We start from the raw sequence: 8,143 nt of genomic DNA, 5'->3' as shown, positions 1-8,143 counted from the left end.
GTGTGTGTGTAATACAATGTACAGTACTTGCTATTATTTTTGTACTTAAAATTCTTAATTAATTTCTTAAGATATTTACAATTCTAAGAAGATTTAATCACTTGAGATACAAAGATAAATTGTTCACTAGTTAATTTATTCAGTCTTTTAAAAATATTTATCCAGCAGCTACTAGATTCCTGGCACCATTTGTATTCTGAGGGAATACAAAAGAGATAAAGGACAGAGAGACATAAAAGACACAGTCTCTTCTTTCAAAAGCTTGTCATCTAAGTGCATAAACAGGGAGTCTATATATGTCAAAATTTAAATATAGTGCAAGATAATACATAGAATCGAATAAAAAAAAGACAAGAGTTTACAACTAAGTTCTTCTGCTAGTGGTTAAAAATTAGGTGCTAATGGTTATTCATTTTATAGTGATACTTGGGGTTTGTTTTTCCTTATCTGAAACCCAGTAAGATTGCATTGGATAATTTTTAATAATGCTTTTCTAAGTCAATTTCTCACAGTTATTGAGTGGTCATGGATTCAAGAGGACATGCCCTGACAAGTACCTGGGTGTGGCTAATTGGCTAATGTGTTCTGTGTTTCTGGTTCAATGTGAACACTGGGAAAAAAGACGGGCTCAATAAGAATACGTGAGCGCTGCTTCTGTGCAAGGGTACAGGCAGAGCAGGGCGCCACACTCGTGAGCCACAGAACGGTAATCCTCTGCTTGGACCACACATTGGAATCACTCATGAAGCTTTTTAAAAAATCAGATGCCTAGACTCCACTTCAGACCAATTAACTTAAAATACCTGGAAGTGGGGCAGATTTATTATAAGCTCCTCTGGTGATTTGTCAATATGAAGGTAGGTTTGTAAAACGCTGCTACAGATCATAATCAGAATCACTAAATCCCCCACATAATCTTTAATCTCAAGCAATATAACTTCCTACAGTCTCCTCTAAGGTTAACTGATTTCAAATAATTCACTAGGTAATTAACTAAGTTACTTAATGTATAAAGGATTATGGTTCAAAGTCCTGTTAAAAATTGAGGAACATCAGTCAAAAATTATCTCCCGTCCTTTTTGAAATTGTTGTCCATTTCTTATCTATTAAGGCACTATGGTTGTGACAATAAAGCCATGTCCCATATATAAGACTGATCATCTTTTCTTCTTTGTTGCGTGGAGTGCACACACAGCTCACGTAATAGTCAAATAATTGTGTATTCAGTTCAGAGGGTTGTAACAACAAATCACTTCACTGTTGTGCTAGACTATAAATTGCTACCTGATCCATCAAAACACCTGCCTGTTTCTTACCTCAAAGTAATATCGAGGTACTGCAGGAGGCTTGGTAATGGAGATTCTATATTGAGATCATGAAGCTTGTTCAGACCTTTTCCTGCCTGCAGAGACTAAGGATGAGGAAAGGTCCACAAAGCCACAAGTTATATTCTGCTGTTCCTAACAGACTTCTCCATGTGCTAATAATAAAGAGAATAGCTGTGTCTAATTTCCTTTTTGGTCTTTATGTAGCTGCAGTGATTTCTGTTCTGATGGCATATCCAGTTAGCTAGAGAATTCTCTCAATTCTCTAAAATTCTGATTGAACACATCTTGGGTGGGACTCAGAAATCTGTATTTTTATAAGGGCCTCCAGGAAATTCCCATGCAGCCAATCTGGGTAACCCCCTCACAGAGCCGTTATCCACAAAAAAAAAAAAAAAAAAAAAAAAAAAAAAAAAACTAGCTTTTAAATGGGATGTCTTATAACCATATAGTTAAAGGTTGTCTATCTTAGTAATGGAGTTGATTACCCTCTGGGTTCTCAGTTTTATTTTTCCCTGTATCACTTTTCACAAATTGACACTTTTTTATATGTCTACCTGCTTATTTTTAAAACATTGGGTTCTTTTAATAAAATGAACACTCTAGAAGGGCAAAGATTTGTCTATTTTGTTCACAAACCTATCCTCAAATCATAGAACAGTTCTTAACACATAGAAGCTATTCAAAAAATAATGAATAAATGAGTAAATATTTAGGAAAAGCTCAAAAAAATTGACATATTGGAAAGGAAGAAAATCTACCTCTCAAAGTAGGGGCAGGAAGTCATCTCTAGGTTTTTAATTTAAATTGAATTTTTGCTTTTGTTTTTTTATGAGCTTCACAATATGCAGGAGAATTACTAACCCAATCAGCAAGTTCCCTAAAATATAAAAGTTTGAGAAAATCTAATTGATTTTGTAAATCTCAATTAAACAAGTTTCAATGTCTAGAATATTTGAGTTTACATAATCTTTCTCATTAACTAAATATATCCGTAACTATGTCTTAGAATCTGCTCTCATTATTGGATCTAATGGTCAATTTTGGACCTCTCCATACTGATGTATTTACACTTGAGTTATTCCAAGGTCATAAGTTTATAATAAGATTCAAATGGAATAAAAATCCTTGGCCTCATCTAATCTTTGTTTCTTTTATCACTTTATTAACCTGGTCAGGGATTATTGGCTGCTTAGTTGTCTTTGTCGAGAAGAATAGTGGGATGAGTGACACATTTGTCTAGAAAAGTGAGAAATTAGTTTTAGAGTATCAGCATCCGGTTTAGGGTTGAAGACATGAGAAAATACTCCATGATTTTATGCATCTGAGGCGATTTTAAGAGATCATCATATCGGACATGTCGCCAATAAAGTATGAATGCGCCTCAGTCTTTTTGTTGTTCACAGCTGCCCGGCCTTCCTCATTCAGCCGTGGGTGTGGATGGACCTTGGACGGCAATATTAAGGACTAAATGAAGGAGGAATGACAGTCTTGGGCCCAGGTTAGAGTAAGTGTTGTGAAATGGGTTCTAAGACAAGAGTTTAACTGTAATATAATTTATGGGGAATGGATAAATTTCCCCTCAATTTCTATTGAGTATTGTCATTCAGTACCAGGATCCATTTGTAAATGAACTTAGTGGAAAACATTTCATTCAAACCAACTCTACAGGGCTGCCAGATGCTCTTCTACTAGCAACCTGACATATGCTCCCTCCTCTGCCCATCCTGGCTCCTCAACAAAAGCAGATGAGAAGGGCCAATGATTACAGTCTTTTCCTTCACCCCACAGTTGGCAAGGGCCCAGGAGAAGACTCTTATTCTAGGCACTAACTTCAAGAAACCGATCTAAAGAATTTCAACTGTTGATATTTCTGTGTAGGTTAGCCACTGCAAAAGACACTGCTCCCATGAAACAATTCGATCTGAATTTGGCAAATCAGAATGAAACAGAGATATCTCTATGAATCAAAGTTAACAAATAAGAAGAGATGCACAAAGAGGTAGTAGTCTAATGTAAACAAGCAAACAAAAAACAAGCAGCGCAACCTTGATACCAAATAAGCTAGAATCTAAAGCCAGAACGTTGATTGGAACAAAAATATATTTTTAATTGTAAAATTTACAATCCACAGAGGATATAACAATCTTTTATGCTGAATGTTAAAAAAAAAATGTATTCAATATTGTTGAATCAGTCATTCCACAAATACACACTGAGCACCTGCAATCTGCAAGTGCTATTCACTAGAGCTATATCAGTGAATGGATTGATTCTCACATGACAGACACATTTCTCACAATCATAGGACTTACACTTTAGCATAGAAGATAATAGTCAAAAGCAAAGAAATATATAATATAATTATATAAAGCAGAATAAGAGATTGGAGAAGGGTACTGAAGACTATTTAGGATCTGATTATCAACCAGGGTTTCTCATAAAATGTGCTGCTTGAGCAAAGAGCTGAATAGAACTAGAAAGCAATCTGGGCTCCTAGAGGAAGCATATTCCAGGAGACATGGGGAGCAAGTGTGACGTTTCTAAGTCAGGAACAGGTTTGGCGTGTTGGTAGACGGGTGAGGAGGCTGGTGTGGCTGGAGCTGAGGGAGCCAAGCAGAGGAGGGGTAGTAGTCGGAGAGTAGTCAGGGCCAGATCCGGAAGGCACTGGGAGCCACTATAGGGAATTTTTATTTTCTGAAGAAAATGAGGAATTTCATTGGAAAATTTTAAGCAGTTTTTACTTGTTAAAGGTCACCCCCACTGCTGTCATACAGAACTGAGGAGAGGCGAAAGCGAAAGCGAGGAAGAGCAGTCAGAGGCTTGTAGCAATCAAAAAGGTGTTAATGTAGCATTTTACTTTAAGTCCATTTGTAATGCCTGACTGGCACTGGTTGCTGTGCCTACTAAAGTGAGCCTTGTGCTCCTAGTTCTCTTAGATGAAAGTGAGAGCAGTGAAAGTGCTGAGAAATGACTGAATTAGGGCTATATTTTAAAGATGCTAGATTGACGTGGGGTAGGAAGAAAACAAATCAAAGATATCTCCTAGGTTTTTGGCATAGATAATTAGCTGCGATAGTGTCACAGTGATGGGAAAGACTAAGAGAACAGCAGATGTATGCAGAAAGATCAAAATGCCTATTAGACAACTAAGAGTTGATATCAAGTAGAAAGTTGGACTTACAAGCCTATATCTCAGGGGAGAAGCCAAGACTAGAGAGACTAATTTAGAAGCTGCCAAGATACAAAGCATTATAAAAGCCTTAGTTGAGAAAATCAGAAAAATCTTGTACGTAGAGATTTTTTTTTTTTTTTTGTAAATCTTATATAAAAGAAATAGGCCTCGTCCTAAGCCCTGGGGATCGCCAGCATTTAGATGTGAGCAAGAGGAGAGGAACTGTGAAGGAGGCCAAACAGAAGAGGCAACGGGATAAAAGGAAAACCAGGAGAGTAAGGAGTCCCATGAAGTATTTCAAGAAAGGACCAAATTAGTTGTATAAAAATGCTTCTAAGTAGTTAAGGATGGGCACTAAGAACTGTTGGCTGAATTTGGCAACATGGAGGTCACCGGTAATTTTGAAAAGAATAGTTTTGGTAAACTGGAAGGACAAAGCCTGAATCTCTGGTTCAAGAGAGAATGTAAGGTGAAAATTGGTTCAAGAATATAAGGTGAAAACTGGAATGTAAGGTAAATATTTTTTAAAAAAAAATTTGCAGGATCTGGGGAGAAGGTGTGAGATTTGAGAAAGATTTGTATATTTAAGGGAGTTTTACAGTATGTTTATAGGCCAGTGGGAAAGATCTGGTAGAGAGGAAATGGTTAGTGATGCAGGAGGGAAGGAAGAGAAAGAATAATTGCTGAAGTAGAGCAAACTAATGAGTAGAAAAGTGGCCAAAGGACAGAACACAAAAGGGAGAGTGTGGTCCTGGAAAGAAGCAAAAGTCCATCATTGAAGGCAAGAGAATATAGATACAGATGCAGCCGAGTGTGTAGATCTGGCAGTGAGAAGAGCTGGTAGTTGTCTTCTAAGAGCTTCTATTTTCTCCATGAAATAAAAGTGATGTTATTAGCTGAGAGTGAGGAAGTAGGAAGGAAACTATTTTGCAAAGGAGAACTGCAAAATAGTTTCCTAGGCGAGTGGGGGATGTAGTAGAAGTAACAGATCGTATTCCTTTTGTGGTCATAAAAGTGAAACCAGTCAACCTGACTTTGTATTTTTCTCTAGCAATGTTTCAATGCTCATTGGTGAGCACAGCATAGGTAGAGAGTATGATGTAATCAGTTTGAATTTTACAGCGGCATAAAATAGAGGGGGAGTGGAGCAAGAGAATTGAGGGTTTATACAAAAGAGTGATGACAGTGATGAGCCATGAAATTTAAGCTGGGTAGGTAGAAAGAAACAAAACAGGAGATGGATGATGGACAATAAAAGAATGGCGGGATGAACAGATTGGATATGGTAGTCGAAGAACTGTTACATTGGAAAATGGGCTGGAAAGATAGGAAAAGATAATGGATAGAACGTGGAATGATTGAAATTGAAATCATCTTGGTTATTGATAATGATAATTTTTTTAAACTATTAATAAAGACAAGATCTGGGTAGGGAGAAGGTGGCTGAGCAAAGGAGGAAGAAAAAGTAATTGATAATAAAAGAGTATTTGAATGGTGCATCTATAAGAATGCTGAAATTATCAAGCAAAAGGACAGGAGTCGTGGTAAATAGTGCTGAAATCTTCAGTGAATGAAAAAGAATGAACAGAATATTGATAAGTCATTTTAATAATTATGATCATTATGAAGAATTTTAATATATGTCTCCTTCAGAATTTGATAAATCAAGCAGGAAAAACATAACTAAGCCTCTAAAAATATGTAAATCACAATGAATAAATCTACCTTAATAGAAATATCTAGAACTATGTAATATGTTAGCCAAGAATACACATTGTTCTCTTGTATCTATTAAATGTTTATAACTAAATCATGTAACTTAACCACAAAGAAATTCTTTCAAAAATTCCAATAAATGAAAGGGAAAAAATTATGTCAGTTTTATATAGAATATGAGGAAATTACAAGGAACATAAGAAAATTTGTCAAAATATTCATAGCAGGGGTAAAAACAGATACTTCATCTTATATATATCCTTTACCTGCTCTGTTCTATTATAAAGTTGAACTTTTTATAGTCCCAAAATAGTATGCCATACATAATAACATAGTAGAAATTATTTTAAATTTAGTTGGTCATTGATACTTTGCCTATGTAACCTCAAATAACCAGGTATTTTATTCCCCAGAACCATGTTTTACCTGCTTCCATGTTTTTATCTTGCAAATATCATGCAATAATTACAGCTACTTCATTGTGTGTGGAAGTAAGAATTAGCGAAACAGTTTCTAGAGTTCTTTGAATGCCTTAGACAAAAGCTCACATCTCAATGGACAAAGCATGTGACAGAGAGCAAACAATTGAGAATAATCCAACCTGTCACAATACAATGCTGCAGTGGTATCTTCCATCTGCCCTGCCAATTCTTCACACTGTAGGAGCTAAGGCTAGACATTACACTTTCCTAGAGCTTCCTCTTGTGGAATTATGTATGCAGTTATTTATAATGCTTTGTGAGTGCTTTAGTCTCACTGCCAAAAAAACAAGTCTTCTTCCAAATATCCCTGTAATTGGACTTTAGGGAAGCCTGTGCTATTCAAATACAGATGGACTGCTATGACAATCTAGATCTCCCATGATTGGCACAAAGATTCAACAGTACCAAGACCCAAAGATACACTACTTTCAATCCACTATAATCCATTTCATTTTTTAAAAATCCCATATGAAAATTTAAAATAGCTTTATTCATTTTAATTTCTTCTTCACATCAAATGATACCCAAGTTAGAGTAATAAACGCATAATGGGCACTCATGTATAAACAATGTCTTAAACATAAATCTGTCAAGACTATTTGTTTATAAATTGATTTTTCTCTCCTCAAAATTTATTTAATAAGTATTTCCATAGCATGCATTATATGCTAAGCATTTTGCACACATCAACTTATTTAATTTTTATAACAACGTTATAAGGTAAGCACTATCATTATCATCCTTGTTTTATAAATGAGGAAACTGAGGAACAGAAAGAGAAATAATCTGTTCAAGATAACACACCAGGTCAGTCGGTAGACCTGAGATTCAAATCAAGGCAGTCTGGCCCCAGGGTTTACGCTCTGATCCATTACATTATGCTGCCTTGTCCCCTTCACTCAGAATTTCCTCTATTCTGCAAGACTCTGTTTAATTTCTCCAAGCGAAGGTCTCTTGCACTGTGTTGTTTTGAACTTTCAACGCTTGCATTTTCTCAAAGACTCCTTGTGGGAAGAATCTATATAAACACAGTAGAGTGTACCTGTGTACCTCACTTCACTATTAACCATGCTGAGATTCAAAGATATTAAAAGGTCCTTTCCTAAAGTCACACACCTAGCAGGTAGCAGTTAGAACTATTTGAAGACATGGATCTCTCTCGATCCATGTATTAATTACCTACATCTCCTCTATTGTATCAAGGCAGTGAATGCCCTTACTCTATACAAGTCAGTTTTTCTCTAAAACACCAGCTCCTCCTTAATTGATGGTCATTTCTATTTTACAACCTAGCATTTGCTAAACTTTCTTTTCTCTCTCTTTTTCAATACACCGCACAAAGCTGGAAATGTTTTAAAATAAAAGTATATCTTGCTATTTTTTAAGGATAATAGTCTCAAACAAAAGAAATTCCCATATTTCAACATCTTATTAAAGATTACAGT

Source organism: Pteropus alecto, unplaced genomic scaffold, assembly GCF_000325575.1.
Source record: "Pteropus alecto unplaced genomic scaffold, ASM32557v1 scaffold5, whole genome shotgun sequence".
NCBI lineage: Eukaryota > Metazoa > Chordata > Mammalia > Chiroptera > Pteropodidae > Pteropus > Pteropus alecto.
Note: the sequence above shows the minus strand (reverse complement) of the source record.